At 42.3% G+C, this 19447-nt stretch overlaps 1 long non-coding RNA gene across 2 annotated transcripts in view; it reads left to right on the forward strand.

The window, feature by feature from the left end:
* LOC131495253 (uncharacterized) overlaps nt 1-19168 on the forward strand; it is a 31905-nt gene extending 12737 nt beyond the window's left edge. For both annotated transcript variants that reach the window (XR_009253859.1, XR_009253860.1), the window contains 3 exons: nt 9072-9248; nt 17408-17497; nt 18726-19168. This is a non-coding gene — a long non-coding RNA (uncharacterized LOC131495253). The remainder of the gene's footprint in view (nt 1-9071; nt 9249-17407; nt 17498-18725) is intronic.
* The last annotated feature ends 279 nt before the right edge of the window (nt 19169-19447 follow it).

Here is a 19447-nt window from a genome sequence, read left to right on the forward strand (position 1 = left end):
CTGGCTACGGCAGACTAGTCGGTATTGGACAAGTGCTCCCGACAATAACAACTAAAAAGGGTTAAATTTTAAAAAGCTGTTTAAAGGCCTTTGAGAATTAGTGAGTGAAGACCGAAGGTCCTATGACCCAGGAGACAAGAAATTCACAGAGGAAAGCCTTGCTTTTAGCTCTTTTTCCTTTGGAGTCATCAGCTAATTTTTAAGTGGCTGCCAGGAGGCTGAGAAACTGAATAAATAGTCTCATCATGCTAGGGAGATAAATAAAGTGATAGCTCAGGGCCCCTAAGAAGGAGACTTTCCCGTAGATACCTCAGTACTGCATTAGAACTAGAGATGAAGAAAAAAACAAAAAAGCTTTGTTATAGAAAAGCTCTCACAAAACTTCAAATCCAGATTCTATTTAGTACAATTATAGGCTGGATTCAATTGCTCTACCCTACCCATCTGCCTCCCAAAAATCAAAGTACATCCTCTCTAGACATATTGAACATTAATTGGAATTGCAAATTATCTGTACAATTTTCTACACACAGCATTCATCATTATTGAAAAATTAATAGGCATTCGAGTAAACAAGGCCAAATGTACAAAAGCTCAGAGAAACAATGGACACAATCAAATGCACACAGGAAGTCCCTATGCATATATTAAAATTTATGCACATGGCTTTTAAAATACCTGTGATTTAGAGAAGGAGGTAAAGCGTGAGACTCTTAACTACAGAGAACAAACTGAGGGTTGCTGGCGGGGTGTTGGGTGGAGGATGGGCTAAATGGGTGATGGGCATTAAGGAGGGCACTTGTTGGGATGAGCACTGGGTGTTATATGAATGTGATGAATCACTAAATTCTATTCCTGAAATCATTATTACATTATATGGTAACTAATTTGGGTTTAATTTTAAAAAAAATCTGTGATTTATATGTTCAAGAAAAATAGGGAGGAAATGTGTGGAATTTTAGTGGACACTTGTAATTTATGAACACATAAATCCTAGGATTGAACAAAGAACGAAAATGAGGGATGTAATAGACACACTTATCAGCCAAGTAGACATAGCTGAAGTGAGGTCTATGAAGCAGGAGATAGGCCAGCAGATCATCTACAGCCTGAAACACAGAGACAAAAGAAGATGAAAATCATAGAAAGGCTCCTATGAGATGAATGGAGCCGTTACAAGGCCTAATATACATATAAGTGGAGTCACAGAAAGAGATGAGAGATAAACTAGGTCAAAAGCCGATCTGAAAACAAATTGGCTGCAAATGTCCAAAGCTGATGAAAGATATGAGGCCAAACATTCAAGAATAGCTATGAACTCCAAATGGGAGAAATTAAAAGAAAACCACACATAGACACATAGTAGTATGACTGCTAAAAATCCATGATAAAGAAAAAAAAAAGAAAGAAAAGAAAAAAAAAACAGTCTCAAGAGCAGTCAGAGAAAATACAAACATTACTTTCAACAGTAAGACTGACAGCCGACTTCTTAATAGAAGCATTTGAGACCAAGGAACGGGAATGGTTGTGGTAAACCACTGAAAGAAAATCAGGACTAAAGAACTAAGGGCTATCACCAGAAACAATAATTTTCTAGGGACATTAAGGCAAATAGAGAAGGGGATAATGATACCTTATGCTGCTTTTTAGGAACCGTGTAATGGATTGTGAGCTCCTTGAAAGCTCTTCGTGGTATCCTTGACAGTGTATCAGAACTTCAAGACTTGTGCAACAAATGAAGAATGTGGGGCCATTTGGCCTTTCTACATGTGGGTGAGGCTGATCCGTTCTACTGCACAGCTTCACTGACAGGTGGGCCCCACTACTTTCCAGTTGTGTGATACGGAGAAAATCATTTAACCCCTTGTATTAGCTTCCTGGGCTGCCCTAACAAATTATCACAAGCCAAGTGGCTTAAAGCAGAAATTGATTCTCTCAGTTCTGGAGTCTAGATGGTCGGAATCAAGCACATCTAGGCTCCCTCTGAAGGATCAGGGAAGAGCCTTCTTGGACTCTGTAGTTTCTGGAGGTCGCTAGCAATGCTTGGCATTCCTCGACTTGTAGCTACATCACCCCAATTTCTACCTCCCTTGTGTCTCTAAAGCTCCCTCTCCAGTTATTGGATTTAGAACATCGAACATTGGATTTAGGGTCCACCTTACTCAAGTATGACTTCACCTGAACATGATTCTATATGTAAAGACTCTATTTCCAAAAAAAAAAAAAAAAAAAAAACAAGTCGCATTCACAGGTGGGGGCGGGGGGTAAGGACTTCAACATATCTTTTTGGGGGGGCACCCGGGTGGCACAGTCTATTAAGCGTCGGACTCTTGATCTCAGCTCAGGTGTGTTTGGTGAGTTCAAACCCCTCATTGAACTCTGTGCTGATGGTGCAGAGCCTGCTTGGGATTCTCTCTCTCCTCTCTGCCCCTCTTCTGCTCGTTCCCCTCTCTCTCTCTCTCAAAATAATTAAATAAACTTTAAAAAATTTGCAAAAAAGCATATATTTTTGGGAACACAATTCATGGCACTGTATCCCTGAACTTCAGTTTCTTCTTCTATAAAACAAATATTATGATACCAGCCTTGAAGAATTATTATAAGCAAGAATCTATAATGCTTAGGACCCTTAACAGATGGAAAATAAGTTCTCAGGGCAAGCTTTAAAAACTAAGTAATATGTAAGAGAATGAAATATTAAATACGTATATTGATAGAGCCAAGAAGGGGTAGGTGAATGAAAGATCCTATTAACTACACACGGTGATAAGATTCTGCCAATGAGGAAACTTCATTTTTCTTCAAGAAACTGTAATAGTCAAATATCAGATGGGCCACTAAGAAAATACAAGGACCAAAGAGACACAATTTTTCAGCCCATTTTTCCTTCAGAGTAAGGTTTGGCAGATTCCTATTTGATTCTGTTCCCATTTCTGCTATCAGCAAGATGTGCTGACATTGGCTACATTGTTACATTGCTTAATTTATCTTTGCTTGGATTTCCTCACTTATAAAACAAGAGATTCAGATCCTGTTTCAATTAGGAGTCAAGTGAGACAAAATCCAGTAAGAGTAAGAGTGGCTTAAATAAATAGGGGCTTGATCTTTTTTATCGAGATATTGTGATATTATATGTATATATTTGGTCTTTGGCCCAAGTTCCTGGCAAAGAGGTCCCGAAACTCTTGTATTTCCTGAGTGATAGAGGTGATAGTAATATCTTTCATTGTAATATTTGGTCTTGGTGACCCGCATACACCCACCCTCTCCCCAGTTTGTGACAAAAGATCTTCTAAGACCCTTGGAATCTCCAGAGCGATGAGAGTCTTCTTGTATGCTAAGGAGATGACTGGTGGCTTGGAGGTCCCCAGGTAGGTTCAGGATGGGACCTAGTAGCCAGAAAGACCAAGCATTATCAGAAGGCTAGAACTTCCAGCCCCACTCCTAACCTCTGTGGAGCAGAGAGAGGTTAGAGATTGAGCCAATCACCAATGATCCAAGATTTGTCTGTCACCAATGCTCAACCATGTCTGCCTAATGGAACTTCCACGAGCAACCTAACAAATGGAGTTCAGGGAACTTCCAGGTAGGTAAACACGTGTTGGTACTAGGAGAGTGGTAGGCCTGAAGAGGGCAAGGAAACTCTGAGCACCCCTTCCCCCAATACCTTATAAATCCCCTCCATCTGGTTGTTCTTGAGTTGTATCCTTTATGAAGTAAAATGTCTTCATGAGTTCTGTGAGCTATTGTGGCAAAATATCACATCTGAGGGTAAGTTGTGGGAATCTCTGAGTCCCAGCCTGGTTTCCAGCCATAAGTACAGAAGGCTAGGACTTAGACTGGTGTCTGAAGTGGAGGGAGGACAGTCCTGTGGGACTGAGCCTTTCACTTGCAGGATCTGATACTAACTCCAGGTAGATAGTGTCAGAATTGAGTCCGATTGTAGGACACGCATCCGGTGTTGGAGAATTGGTTGATGTGGGGGAAAAAATCCTCACACGTTGGGTGTCAGAAGTGTTCTATGGGTAGAAACAGATCTCATTAGTTACATACCAGCAAAGCAGAAGTAGAACAGTTGCACCTTTGAGTTGGATGCTTACTGACGTTAGACGCTAAGACCCTTTTGTATTTCTGCTTAACTAGCCCTTGCGTGTTGGCTGTTATTTTCTTGGTAACAAGGCAGCTGCTGGAGCTCTAGTTCCTACATCCACGTTAAGACAGAAGGAAATGGAGAATCAGCAGTTCCCAGTCCTGTCTGTCTTCCTTTATCAGGTAGACAACAACTTTCCCAGAAATCCCACAATAGGCTTCAGCTGAAGATTATTGGTCAGAAATGGTCATGTGACTACCTTAGCTGCAGGGGAGGCTCTGAAAGTCTGAAACACAATTGTCCCGTTGGTCAAGCAAGTTATGTCTCGTCTCCTGGCACTGGCACATTTGACCACAAGGTCGGGGTTCTCTTAGCAAGAAAAAGTGGGGGGTGGGGGTGGGGATGCCTATGGACAGATAACCAGCAAGATCTTCCGCAGGTCCCTTTTTGCTGAGTAACTGTATATTTTTAAACTTCCAAATGGTGGGACACCTTGAACCCTCCCAGGTTTCTATGACAAACTTGTAGTTTTGAACCACAACTTGAAATGTCTCAGATATCTGTAACAACCTGGAGACCCTAATTCAAGCCTAGATTCACTAGATTCTCTGGGACACTAGTCATATTATTAGACTCTAATCTCTATTATCTTTAACATCTAGCAAAGTGTGTGTCTTACAATATGTTTCAATAATATTTAGTGAGTGGATAAACTCTTAGAATCTCTGAAAAATCTTAGTTAGGAGAAGCTACCTCATATTCAAATTATAATCATGGCTCAAGATTGTGCTGCAAGAATTTTTCTGATTAGCCAGGAAGTGATCCAAAAAGGGAGGATACTTCCTCAGCTCTTACAGAATAATAGGCAATTCCATAAATGAGCATTTTTGTAAAAATTAAGGGCAACTTACTAGTAATGTGCTATGCAACTTATTAAGGTTATTAAAATTGGTCTATATCTAGAGTTCACTGAGACACATGCTATTAAATGAGTCTGCCACCAGATTGGCAAGGTAATTCTTGCATTCGAACTCAAGCATATGTTTGGAGTTTAAACAAATTTCTAGAAGGACTTCTTGACATAAGTGCATCACATCTTAAATGAGTTGTATTTTTTTTACAATTAATTCTTCTTAAAAAAAATCAAAGTAACATCTACATAGTTTCAAATGTCAAATTGAATTTCAAGGCTGTTAACCCCCAGCATTAGTCCTCTTTCCCCTTTCACCAGAATCCCACCTCCCAGAAGCAGCCATAATCAGTAATGTTCGCTGTTCCTTCTGGTATTTTTTAATATTTCCCTCTTTTTTTTTTTTTCAATGTGTATTTCTTTACTTTGAAGAGAGAGACAGAGAGTGGGAGCAGGGAAGTGGCAGAGAGAGGGAGAGAGGGAATACCATGCTGTCAGCGCATGGCCAGATGCTGGGCTCGATCACATGAGCCGTGAGGTCATGACCTGAGCCTAAGTTAAGAGTCGGACACTTAACCGACTGAGCCACCCAAGAGCCCCTGTATTTCCCTATTTCTAAGTAGCATACCCACATTTAAGTTACTGATTTTGTTTTTCAATTTAGACTTTATGTATTAATCTCCTATTATTTTGTTATTCATTCATTGTCCTGGTCATTCATTAGGCCCTTGGAACCAGGAATCTTACATCCTTCAGTTCTGGGAAGTTTTCCTGTATTATTTCTGTGAAATTGTGGTTTGTAATAAGAAAAGTGTTCTTGGTTTCTGTCCTCTTCCAGACAATGAGCTCATACAACCCTTGGATTTTCCCAAGTGATAAGGGCTATAAAAGTGAAGTGGGGGAGGTGGGGCAGATATAGGGGAAGGCGGAAGGAGAGGCTTTTGTTATTCATAAGAGCCTATTTCAACCACACCTGAAGTTATGTTAATGAGGCAAACTTTTGGAAAGACCCTAAGGAGGAGAGGGAGCTGGTTGCCAGGGAAACCATCTTTGGATTAGAGGGTTCAGGCCCAACTCCTACTTTTGGGGAGGGAAGAGGGACTGGGACTCGACTTAACCAGCAATGGCCAATGATTTAATCAGTCACACCTACAAAGTGAAACCCAAGGAGGGCATCATGCGAACCCTGATTTATAGCTGATCAGTCAGAACCTGTGATTGGTGTCTCAAGTGGGAAGTAGTTTATAGGGCTGCGTCCTTAACTTTTGGGATCTGTTGCTAACTTGGGGTAAATAGTGTTAGAATTGAATTGAGTTGGAGGACAATGGGTTGGAATAGAGAGTTAGAGAATTGGATGGTGTGGGAAACCCTCTTCCCCAGTTCGGTGGCCAGGAGTAATTAGTGTAGAAAGAAGAAATAGACTTTCCACTTCTTTGATGATTTCTTCCTATTTATTCTCTCTTTGTGGAACTTTTTGTGTGTTTGGTGTTTTACCTCTTGGTTGAGCCTTTAAACCCACCCCCTCTCCCATCCCTTGCTGCCCTTTCCTTCCATATTAATTTCCTTAGCTTATTTGTTTATTTGTTTTTTGCTTTATCTTTTATGGAGATTTCTTTAACTTTTCCAAGTCTTCTATTGACTCTATTTCTTTTTCTTTGTTTTTTTTAAGTTTATTCAATTATTTTGAGAAAGAGAGCGCATGCTCGCAAATGGGGCAGGGGCAGAGAGAGAGGGAAAGAAAGGATCCCAAGAAGGCTCAGCACTGGTCAGTGCAGAACCTGACTTGGGGCTTGATTCCACAAACCATGAGATCATGACCTGAGCCCAAGAGTCAGAAAATTAACCAACTGAGCCACCCAGGTGACCTCTTTATGTCTATTATATTATTAATTCCTAAGGATTCTTTCTTATTCTCTATTACCTTTTTATGGTAGGATTTTCCTTCACCTTATAAAATTCCTCTTTTTATCTCTGTGAAGATATTGAGTACAATAGTTATTTTAAAGTTTTTTATGTTCTATGAGTTATCTTTTTCTCCAAATGTCTTTTTTATATTTGTTTGTGTTGGTCTCTATTGCATGGGCTAGTTGGAGCTGGGGGCTTTGTCTCTCTGTTTGCATTTATGAGTGAAAGCTCTAGGCTGTTGATTGAAAACTGTGTGGGGTTGGCTCATTGACTGGTGGGTTTCCGATGATGATCAGGCCCATCATATTGGTCTTTTGTTGGGAACTCTCAAAACTTGATTTTTCACCTGAACTAAAAGCTAATCCATTTTTTTCCAGAGAATAATTTTTCAAGTTTTATCTGGGGGATCTCCAGCTTTTATGCTGGCATTCTGAAAGTGAGGTAGGAGAAGGAAGCTGAGGTCTTCTCATTCAGTATGCAGAACTTTTCTCTTCATTTTCTTTCTTTTTTTTTTTTTTAATGTTTATTTATTTATTTTGAGAGAAAGAGAGCATGAACAGGAAAGGAGCAGAGAGAGGAAGAGAGAGAATCCCAAGTGCTGGAAGGGCCGTGAAAGAATTCATTCAAGACAGACCAAAGGAGACAGAAGTTTATTGAATATATTTCAAGGGAGCCGTGAGCAGGACAGCAAAGGAGAAGCTGTCTTTCATGAGGCAATGGGTCAGGGCTGTTTCTAAAGGGGGAAGGTTGGGGCGCCTGGGTGACTCCATCTGTTAAGCATCTGACTCTTGATTTCAGCTCAGGTCGTGATCTCACAGTTCATGAGTTCGAGCCCTGCATTGGGCTCTGCACTGACAGCGTGGAGGCGCCTCCTTGGGATTCTGTCTCCAATCTCTCTGTCCCTACCTCTCCCTCTTCTTTCAAAATAAGTAAATAAACTTTAAAAAACCCGGGGCTTGGGGGGAAGGTGAGGAGGTATGGCACATGGAATCTTCCCCTTTTTTGGAAACTGTGTCTGGTTGTAAGTAGCCCGTTGGTCAGTTAGGGCCCATGGATATTTTGGGGTGGGTTGCCTGATGGGCCTGTTTGTATTCAGCCAGGTGGTCACTGTGAGCCCTTTCTACATTTCATTGCTCAAGCCTGTTGTCTAAAAGCAGCCTCTACAGGTTATGATTTCTCAATTGCTTTCATTTAAAAAAAAATTTTTTGTTTTTAATGTTTATTTCTGAGAGATACAGAGAGCGAGCAGGGGAGGGGCAGAGAGAAAGGGAGGCACAGAATCTGAAGCAGGCTCCAGGCTCTGAGCTGTCAGCACAGAGTCGGACGCAGGGCTTGAACCCACGAACTGTGAGATCATGACCTGAGCCATGACCTGAGCCAAAGTCCGACGCTTAACTGACTGAGCCACTCAGGCACCCCTCGTTTTTTTTTTTTTTTTTTTTAAAGTAGGCTTCCAGTCCAGCACAGGGCTTGAACTCAGGACCCTGCAATCAAGACCTGAGCTGAGATCAAGAGCTGGACGTTTAACCAACTGAGCCACCCAGGCACCCCTCAATTGCTTTTATTTATTTATTTAACATTTTTATTTTCTTTTATTTATTTTGAGAGAGAGAGATAGAGCAAGTCGGGGAGGGGCAGAGAGAGATTGGGAGAGAATCTTAAGCAGGTTCTGTGCTGTCAGCGTAGAGCTGGATGTGGGGCTCAATCCCATGAATCATGAGATCATGACCTGAGCAGAAACCAAGAATCGCAAGCTTAACTGAATGAGCCACCCAGACACTCTGAATCATTTATTTAAATAACTCGTTCCTTGTTTTTGCTTCTGCAATAGTGTGATTTTTAAGAAATATCTATTTGGCCATTCAGATGACCAAAATATATTTCTCACGTATATATTTGGTCTTCATCCACAGTTCTGGGCTCACAGCCCCTCAGAGCCTTGGAAATTCCTGAGAGTGATAAAGGTGCCTTTCATCATATAAATGAAAGTGACGTTTGGACCCCACCCAAGGGTGGGGCTGGTTGCCCAAAGGGCAGACCTAGTTATTAGAGGATCGCAACTTTTAGTCTGACCTTGCAACCTCCTGACCTCAGGACCTGAACCCTGGGGAGCCGGGGAGGGGAGAGGGGCTGGAGGCGGAACCAGCCAATGGGCCAATGACTTAGTCAATGAAGCCTCTCGAAATACCCAAGAGGACCAGGTTGGGAGAGCTGTGTTGGTGAACGCGAACAGGCTCAGGAGGAGTGGCGGCTGGAGAAGTCTGGAAGCCCCTGCGCCCTTTCCCCAGACCTTGCCCCAGGCATCTTCATCTGACCGGTGATTCACCAGCACACCCTTTACTGGTAAGTGTGAGGAAGTGTTTCCCTGACTTCTGAGAGCCACTCTAGCAAACAGAAAGGAGCTGAGGAGGAGGCGGCTGGGCCCTCCGGACCCTGGGCGCTGGGTGGGGAGCCCAGGTTGCAGCCTGTGACTTGTGAGCGGTGCGTGGGGTGGGCAGTGGGGGGGGTCTTGCGGACCTGAGCCCCCAGCCTGGGGGATCTGATGCTCTCTCTGGGTACGGAGTGTCGGAATTCCGTTCTCGAACACACTGCTGGCTTCCAAGACTTCTTTGGTGTTGTGTGGGAACCCCATTTCCCCACGTTGAGATCAGGAACAAGACAGAGCCCGATTCGGGGCTCAAGCTCACAAACCATGAGATCGTGGCCTGAGCCGGAACCCAGAGCCAGATGCTTAACCGACTGAGCCACCCAGGCGCCCCTATATATTACCTCTTTTTACACAATAGTGGCAAAGCATACATACTGTTCTGCACTTTGTGCATTTTACTGATCTATATAAAGATTATTTTATATCAGTATATAGTATTGTTTCATATATATATGTAGAGCTTACATTAATATATATATTACATTAAAAATATATATATGTAGGGGCACCTGGGTGGCTTGGTTGGTTAAGCGTCCGACTTCGGCTCAGGTCATGATCTCACGGTCCGTGAGTTCGAGCCCCGCGTCGGGCTCTGTGCTGACCGCTCGGAGCCTGGAGCCTGTTTCAGATTCTGTGTCTCCCTCTCTCTGACCCTCCCCCGCTCATGCTCTGTCTCTCTCTGTCTCAAAAATAAATAAACATTAAAAAAAAAAATTAAAAAAAAATATATGTAGAGCTTACATTAAACCTTTGTGATCTTTGCCAAACTGATGGTTCAAAAAATGATATCTTGGTGTGTACCTAATTTGTAGTTTTCATATAATAAATGGACTGAGTGTGATAGTTCAGATTTAAGCCATTCATAGTTCTTTTTAGTTGAATTCCTTATTAATATCCTTTGCTCATTTTCTTTTAGATTATTATTGATCTGCAGGAGGCTTTTATATTTGGAGAAATTAATCCTTATGATATAATTTGCAAATACTTTCTTCCAGTTTTTCATTTACCTTTTGGTTTTACTTACGGTGTTTTTTGCTATACAGAAAAGTTTTATTTTATATAGTCAAATTTATCAATATTTTATTTTAGGAGTTCTAGGAATTTCAGAATAGTCTAGGAAGCTTTTATACAGAGAGTATAAAGCATTGCTCCCATTATCTTGCAAAGCATTTTTTTTTTTTTTGGTTAGTTATCCTGATATGTATTTGAGATATGGATCCAACTTAATTTTTTCCAAATAGATACTCAGTGGTTCTAGATTTGTAGGCAGATAATAATACAGTTGCAAAATATATTAAAAAAATATTTTTCAAACTACAAGGAGAAATGAACAAATGCATAATCTTGGGCAAAGACTTTTAACACCTTTCTCTTAACAACTGATAGATCCGATATTTAAAAAGCCTAATACAAGGGATGCATTTCTAACAAGAGTGATCAGAAGAAAAGGAAGAAGTCACAAAGAACCCTGTCAGAAACTTTAAAAAGTGCCATGCATGTAGGTTCTGTAGCCACTGAAATGATAGTAAGAGGATCTTGGGAATAAGTTTGCCAATAATGAAGTAACACGTTTCTAGTAAATCGAATTTGCTCGAGTGGCCACGGGAGTGAAATCGAGAATGTGTGAAGTCCTGTAACTGTTCAAACAAATTGAATCTAATTAAACACTTTTCCACAAAAGAAGTTCCAAGTTCAGAATGCTTTACCGTTTTGTTTCTGGATAATATTTAAAGGACAAAGACTAACAGTCTTATACATACTCCTTCACAGAACTGGGGAAAAAAAGTAGCGCTTTACAGCCTCGACAACTTCGATATCGATAATCTGCAAAGATATCATGAGAAATAAAATTGATAGACCTGCCCCTTTCAGATGTAAAAATCCCAAACAAGTTATACTATTAATACATCAAATCACTCAACATGTAAAAAGGGTACGCATTCTGAATGAGTTGAGTTTATTTCAGTAAGACAGGGTTAGTATAATATTAAAATATCAATACGGTGTGGCATGTCAGCCGAATAAAGGAGCAAAATAATAGTGTTAATTGAATAGATGTAGTAAAGGCGCATAATAGAATCCAACATGCATTCATTTTGAAAGCTTTTTATAAACTAGGAATACCAAGAAAGTATTCTTAATCTGGTCAAAATCGTCTATAAAAAACTACAAATGACATAATTCTCCTCCCTACTCCAAGACACAATCCTTTTTTTAAAATTGTTTTAATGTTTATTTATTTTTGAGAGAGAAACAGAGAGACAGAGAGACAAAGTGTGAGCAGGCGAGGGGCAGAGAGAGAGGGAGACACAGAGTCTGAAGCAGGCTCCAGGCTCCGAGCTGTCAGCACAGAGCCCGACGTGGGGCTCGAACTCACAAACCGTGAGATCATGACCTGAGCCGAAGTTGGACCCTGAACCGACTGAGCCACCCAGGTGCCTCTAAAGATTTTATTTTTAAGTATTCTCTACCCAACATGGGGCTCAAACACACAACCCTGACATAGAGAGTTGCATGCTCTACTCACTGAGCCAGTCAGGTGCCCCACGAAAATAAAATCATTTAAAAATCCCTACAAATTAATAGAAAAGAAAAGACTATCCAATGTAAAAATAGTCAAGAAACTTAAACAGGAGTGTCACCATCTAAATGGTTTGTAAACATATGAAAATATGCTCAATCTTCTTACTAATTGGGGAATGAGAAATTAAAACTTCAATATGACACCAGTACATACCTTCTAGAATGTCTATAATTTAAAATACAGACAAGTACACGGAGGATGTGGGGAAGTTGGAGCTCTCATACTCTCCGGGTGGGAGTGTCAGTTATTACACATACTTTGGAAGCATCATTTACTAAAGCCAAATATGCACACATCTTAAGATCTAACAATTTTACTTTTAAATACATATTTAACATGGTGCACGCAGATGTGTACCAGCAGACATACAAGAATGTTCATATCTGTATTATGCATCACAGCCCCACGTTGAAAACAATCCACAGGGTGCCTGGGTTGCTCAGTCTGTTAAGCGTCCAACTTTGGCTCAGGTCACGATCTTGGCGTTGGTGGGTTCCAGCCCCACGTCGGGCTCTGTGCTGACAGCTCAGAGCCTGGAGCCCGCTTCGGATTCTGTGTCTCCCTCCCTCTCTGCCCCTCCCCTGCTCTCTCTCTCTCAAAAATTATAAACTTTAAAAAAGTAGAATACCATTTATATGAAATTCAAATTGAAAATCTCAATTAAACTTGAGATATACACTTAAAAATTATACAAAAAATGAAGAGGTGTGGTTATCATAAAAAGATAATTGCTATGTTCAGTGGGGAGAAAGGGAATTATGATGGGAATGGGGTACAGAAGGGCTCTGGGCAACTGAATCCTATTTCTTGTCCTAGGTGATAGTTACACAGTGTTGATAATAATTCATTAGGTGGCACATTTGTGGTTTCTATGCTTTTGTGGAAATGTAACATATTTAGTAGTAAAGATATATAAAGGAGGAACATATTTTACATCCTGTTTTAATTAATTCATTAATTTTTTTAGTGTTTATTTTTGAGAGAGAGACAGAGCGTGAGTGGGAGAGGGGCAGAGAGAGAGAGAGAGGGAGACACAGAATCCGAAGCAAGCTCCAGGCTCTGACTTGTCAGCACAGAGCCCAACACGGGGCTCGAACTCAGGAACCGTGAGATCATGACCTGAGCCGAAGTCGGACGCTTAACCTACTGAGCCACCCAAGTGCCCCTTACATCCTCTTTTATGTGTTAAGGTCAGAAATGCAACTGAAATAAAAATTTCATGAAATAATACCTTACTATGTGTGATACACTCAGATATATCCGATTCTTTTCTCTCCTTTTGTCTTCCATCTCATTCCATTTTTATTTCTGTACTCATTTTTGAGAGAGCACAAGCAAGGATGGGGCAGAGGAGGGGAGAGAGAGAATCTTTAGCTGGCTGTGCACCCAGTGCAAGGCCCTACTTGAGGCTTGATCCAGCATCTTGGGATCATGACCTGAGCCGAAATCAACAGTCAGATGCTGAACTGACTGAGCCACACGGATTCCCCCATCTCATTCCATTAAAAACAAACAAACAAACAAAAAAACGGTGGCCATAAGCTACACCTTTTTATTTTATTTTATTTTATTTTATTTTATTTTATTTTCCTATACCATGATTTTTTTAATTAATTTTTTTTTAATTTACATGCAAGTTAGTTAGCATACAGTGCAACAATGATTTCAGGAGTAGATTCCTTAATGCCTTTTACCCGTTTAGCCCTTACCCACTCCCACAACCACTCCAGTAGCCCTCTGTTTGTTCTCGATATTTATGGGTCTCTTCTGTTTTGTCCCCACCCCGGTTTTTATATTATTTTTGCTTCCCTTCCCTTATGTTCATCTGTTTTGTCTCTTAAAGTCCTCATATGAGTGAAATCATGATATTTATTTGTCTTTCTCTGACCTACTAACTTTGCTTAGCATAATACCCTCTAGTTCCATCCACATAGCTGTAAATTGGCCATAGGCTACACTTAACTGATTTAATGATTTGCAGTTTGAAAAACATTCACCCTGGCATTAAGAAACTCTTAGGGTTCCTGGTGTAGCGACTGAATTGATCCCAACTGAATTCCCAGTCGAATTCCAAGTTGGGATCAGAAATACCCATCTCTCTCTGGCAGGGTTGCTCACTGTCAACACCGCTGGCATTTGGGGCTGGATAATTCTTTGTTGTGGATGGTTGTCTTGTACACTGTAGGTACTTAGCACCATCTCTGGTCTCTTCCTGCTAGGTGCCGGTAACCCCCCCTTCTCCCCACCACACACACACACCTCCAGTTGTGACTCCCTAGCAGGTAAAATTACCTCTGTTGAGGGAACCACTACTCTAGAGGCTCTATAACTTTCTAAACTTGGCTCTGCCTTTATAAAGAATCCGTAAGTTAGCATTTCTCGAACATCAGTGCACATTAGCGTCACCCGGATATTCTGTGTGAGAAGTGGGCTGGTAATGTGCCTTCTTAACAAAGATCCCAGGTGACTCTGATTCAGGTATTTCCAAAGATCACACTTTGAGAGACATTGTCCTAAGATGACTGCCCTCTTGAATGAAAATTCCTTTGGAGGCATTAAAATGTTCCAGATATATTAGTTTTCAAAGGACAGGTCAATGCACCGGAAGATAATAAGCTTCTGCTGGGTAAGAAATCATGCAAAACATCCAAGGTCTCTTTAGGGGGCAGATCTGGTGCAGACACCGGTGAAATCACAGCCGTGGGGGCTGTTCTCTGTGTCATTGTTCTGTGACGTGTGCGGAGCTCACCGGGGAGGGGCTGTGGAACCACAGAAACTGAGTCTGACCTTTCTGAGTCCGCGATTTCCCTGAAGCTCACCCAGAAGCATGAACCAGCATCCCTAGTAAAGACACTGCCGTAGCATTTGCCAATTACTTCATGCCTGATAGAGAAGCTGAAATGCCTCCCCATACTTCAGATTTTTTTTTTTCATCCCAGTTAATTGTTCTTCCTAAATTGAATGATCTATTTTTGGAACTAAAAGAGATGCAGTGTAGGGAGAGAGGAACCGACAAAGCCCAAGGCAGAGAGGGGAGGTAGTCGGAGGAAATGCGGGAATGAGAGGGGATACTGAGTGAATCATCTCCCCCCCCCAGCAAACACATCAAAAGCAGAGGAAGGGCGTTCTCCCCCTGCGAGCAGGTGGATGACACAGGAGGGGCTGGGAGTCTTGCTGAAAAGATGAACACACGAAAAGAAACAGGGCAAAATTCTGGGAGTCGTTGTGACCCGGAGGCCCAGGCCGTAAAAGTCATTGGGTGTTACCTTGGAGCTCTCTAGTGGGTGAGAGCGCATTCTTATCACCGAATCAGAAGATGAGAAACCCTGCACCTTTACCCTGTTTCCTACTGGAAATTTATTTGAAAAGCGCTGTGGCCTTAAAATGTGCAACTGTCTAGTGGATGTGATCCCGAGACTGGCGGGTCTTCGGATGCATTTCGTCCACAGGCGCGTCCGATGAGGCACGTGTGCTCCCAGATATGTGTATTTCTAGTGAACCCAGAGCTGGAAGTAACATCCCCTTCAGCCAGACCCTCTGGCTGTTACCAAAAATGCACTTGAAAAAAGGGTAGGCAAGTATTGGACCTGACCATTGGCGTGGATATCGGCATCATGCGTTTTATTGCCTCTGTAAATAATGTTTCTGTTAACTCCAGTGGGTTCCTTTGATCCTTCTGCAACCTGAACGTCATGCTCAAAGCTTTGGAGCCTGCCCACGCTAGCCATCTCTGCTGCTTCTCCTCTCTAGGCATCTCAATTGTAGTTACATCTTTAAAAGACTGTCGTTTATGCTGTGAAATGTTTAGTAAAACTACAAAGCAGAACACACGTCATTTTCTTCAAAACACATAAGCGTTTTGGCCTGCAAAAGAGACTACTCCGAAGACAGCCAGCTCGACTTTAAAATGCATGGGGAAAGCAGAGACCTTTCCAAGGCCCATACGATCATGCCATTCCTTTCACCCCTCAGTGGATATTTTAACGATGCGTGTAGTTCACTCCTGAAATGATTCAACTAAGGAAAGGGAGAGGCGGCCGACCCCTGGCTACGTTTGCCTTGTACCTGCCGCGAGGGGTCCGGAAGAGGAGCTCCTTGACTGTCCACGGCATCAGTTTTTCCCATTCTCCTGCCATTTTTGTCCAAGTACCCAGTGGGTAGCACATCCGTATTTCTCTGTGTGTCCGAGCAGTTGATTTCCAGCCACTTTACCAGGAGACCCTAACATCACAGGGGTGGAGAATGGAGCATGGGCAAAGAAAGGAAAGATCGTGGGAATGATAGCATTCAACCAAACAGGCTTTGCAGATCCCTTTCACGCCAGGTTATAACACAAAGGTTGTAGGATTGAAAGATCCTTGCTTTCTTCCTCACGCATGTACATGTTCGGGCTGATTGAGTAAACTTCCGTTTGGTTCTAGATAGCTTCTAAAGGAGATGAGGTCCTATAGTGCAGTGACAAAGAATACGGGCTTTGCAGCAGGCATGCCTGGGTTGAGATTTTGGCTTCATCTAGATTCGTGCAACCTTGGGAAAACCGAGTGACCTCGAGTCAATGGCAACCTCTTTATGCATATTGACTCATCTGTAAAATTAGAATAATAGTAGTGTGTGTCACTACCGTGAGGCTGAAATGTGTAGTTGGATGGAAAAATAGCTGGAATGAGGGGCGCCTGGGTGGCTCGGTCGGTTGAGCGTCTGACTTCAGCTCAGGTCATGATCTTGCGGTTCGTGAGTTCAAGCCCCGCATCGGGCTCTGTGCTGACAGCTCGGAGCCTGGAGCCTCTTCGGATTCTGTGCCTCCCTCTCTCTCTGCCACTCTGCCGCTCACGCACAGTTTCTGTCTCTCTCTCTCTCTAAAATGTAAATAAACATTAAAAATTTAAAAAAAGATAGTTGGAATGGTTGGTTCTGGTCTACTCATTACGAAAAATAGAAGTTATGATTGTTGGTGTTATTAGTATTATCTCTTTTATACATTCAAAATCACTGACAATGATGTGGGAGATTGAATTCTAACAAATTCTGGGGAGAAATGTCAACAGTCAGGGATGGGGTGCTCCCCCTATCCATAGGTATTGAGATAGCTCACACTTTGAGTAACCCCATCAAGTCCTTCCAGAACCTCTCTGGATTTTATATTTCTGGAATGCCCCTGGGAGTGTTATAAAGCATATTCATCTAGATTCAAAGATGGGATATTTTTTTTTTCTAGAATTGCCCTGTGACATCCTATCTTGAGTTTGTTCTTTCCAGGGAGTCTTACAGGAGTAAGAAATGGAAATGTTTCCAGTTATTTGAATGTGGTTCAGGTGTGGGTCCTTATTCACTCCTGTTACCATGTGTTTGGTCAGGAGTTGAGTGTTGTTTTTGGCACTTAAGTTGTCAAATCTACCATTAATTGAATAATCCGCTTAACCCTGATTTTCTGGGTCCACAGGTGGTTATCGTGGCTATACTTCTGCTATTTTTATATTGTTTTTACTTCAGATGTAGGAAACGTCTACGCTGAAACTGTCTCTGTAGCCTAGTCTCACCTCAAAATCTGGTCTGGGGATCTTGATGGATTACTCTTTATGAGTGAGTAGAAGAATAAAAAGACGGTCTTCATTCACTGAAAGTGTATTTGCTCATTGAATATTTACCAAGCCCCCATTATACATGTAAGTTACTGTGTTTGCTATTGAGAACAGACTGTTGACTAAGATGGACCCCGCCACCTGCCCTCATGGGTGCATTTTGGTGGGAAAAGTACAGCGGATGCTCTGTGAATATGTAATGAAGACATGAGACCAAATCTGAGCGGTCAGAGATGTTTTCTTGAAGAAGTAACATCAAGCTGAGGTTTGAAGGATGAATAGGCATTTATTAAATGGGGAGGAAGAGAAGAAAGAGGCAGAAGGAATAGCGTGTATGGCCCTGGGCATGGCAGGAACACAGTGAAATGATGTGAAAGAAGGTGGGTGCAGAGAAGAGGGGGGAGTTGGATGTGAGACAGGGAGAGGGAGGCAGAGACAGGCCAGGCAGGGACTCAAGGCCAAGTGAGGAGTTTGAGCTTGACCCAGAAACAATGGGAAATCACGAAAGAGAGTGACCTGATCAGAATGGCGTTCTTTAAAAAAAAAAAAAAAAAAAAAAATTTAACGTTTATTTATTATTGAGAGACAGAGAGACACAGCGCGTGAGCAGGGGAGGGGTAGAGAGAGGGGGAGACACAGAATCGGAAGCAGGCTCCAGGCTCCGAGCTGTCAGCACAGAGCCCGATGCGGGACTCTGACCCACAAACTGTGAGATCATGACCTGAGCCGAAGTCGGTCGCCCAACCAACTGAGCCACCCAGGCGCCCCAGAATTGTGTTCTTAAACACACTGGCTACCTTGTGGGGAGAGAGAGTTCGGACATAGGGAAAATGTTGAGTAGACCATTAGTTTGGAAGAATTGTAAACAGGGGCCGTGGCAAGATAGATGTGGATAGAAATGGATACAACTGAGGAACATTTAGGAGATGATGCTGAAGAGGTATTGGTGATAAGAATACAGGAGGCGAGATTGCATACTTAACCGTGAACCAGACTTCTGGTGGCCATCATCACAAAACAAGAGTTCACTGCAAGAGAACCCAGTTAGGCAAAGTAGGGACAACATGGACTCAGTTCTGAACTCTTAAATTTGTGAAACCTTGGCAGGGGTGGTTTATAAATGACTAGCAACTGGCTCTCCAAAAAGAAGAAGAAGGAAAAAAAATCCCTGAATTTGTAGCGTTGGCCAATTTCCGTAGTGTAAAAACTCTCATTGTGGTGGATTTCAGCCTAGCCATCGCACGATGGCCTTGAACGTGGAGTTGTGAAGAGATGCTTACAGCGAGCCCTCATGAGCCAGTGTAGCCTGGCTCCAGCACACCAGTGACTGAAGAGACATCTAGAAGGAAATGACAAGAGGTGGGCCGATGTGTAATTATTGGGCTTACAGGACTGGTCCCGGCCAGGGTCTGCAATCATCAGTGTGTAAATGAGAATGCATACTTTGTGGAGTCAGAGTGTCTGGGTTGGTACCCAGACTCTGCCCTTATTAGCTTTACGATTGGGGGAAAGTTACTTAACCTCTGTAGGTCTCAGTTTTCACACGGTGAATGGGGATAACAGTAGGTGATTCATAGAGTAGCTTCCAGAGAAAAGCGTATGGAGATGGAGTTGCTGCACCTGTCAGTTTGTCGTACGCATGTGCGAAATGAAATCCTTTCTTGTTGTTGTTGCTGTCTTTACCTTTACGTTTGTTTTATTTATTTATTTTTTTAATTAAAAAAGTTTTTTTAACATTTACTTATTTTTTAGAGACAGAGAGAGAGAGACAGAGCACGAGCAGGGGAGGGGCAGAGAGAGAGAGAGAGGGAGACAAGGAATCCGAAGCAGGCTCCAGGCTCCAGGCTCCGAGGCATCAGCACAGAGCCTGACGCGGGGCTCGAGCTCACGAACCGCGAGATCATGACCTGAGCCAAAGTTGGACGCTTAACTGACTGAGCCACCCAGGCGC

Source organism: Neofelis nebulosa, chromosome 15 (assembly GCF_028018385.1).
Source record: "Neofelis nebulosa isolate mNeoNeb1 chromosome 15, mNeoNeb1.pri, whole genome shotgun sequence".
Taxonomy (NCBI): Eukaryota; Metazoa; Chordata; class Mammalia; order Carnivora; family Felidae; genus Neofelis; species Neofelis nebulosa.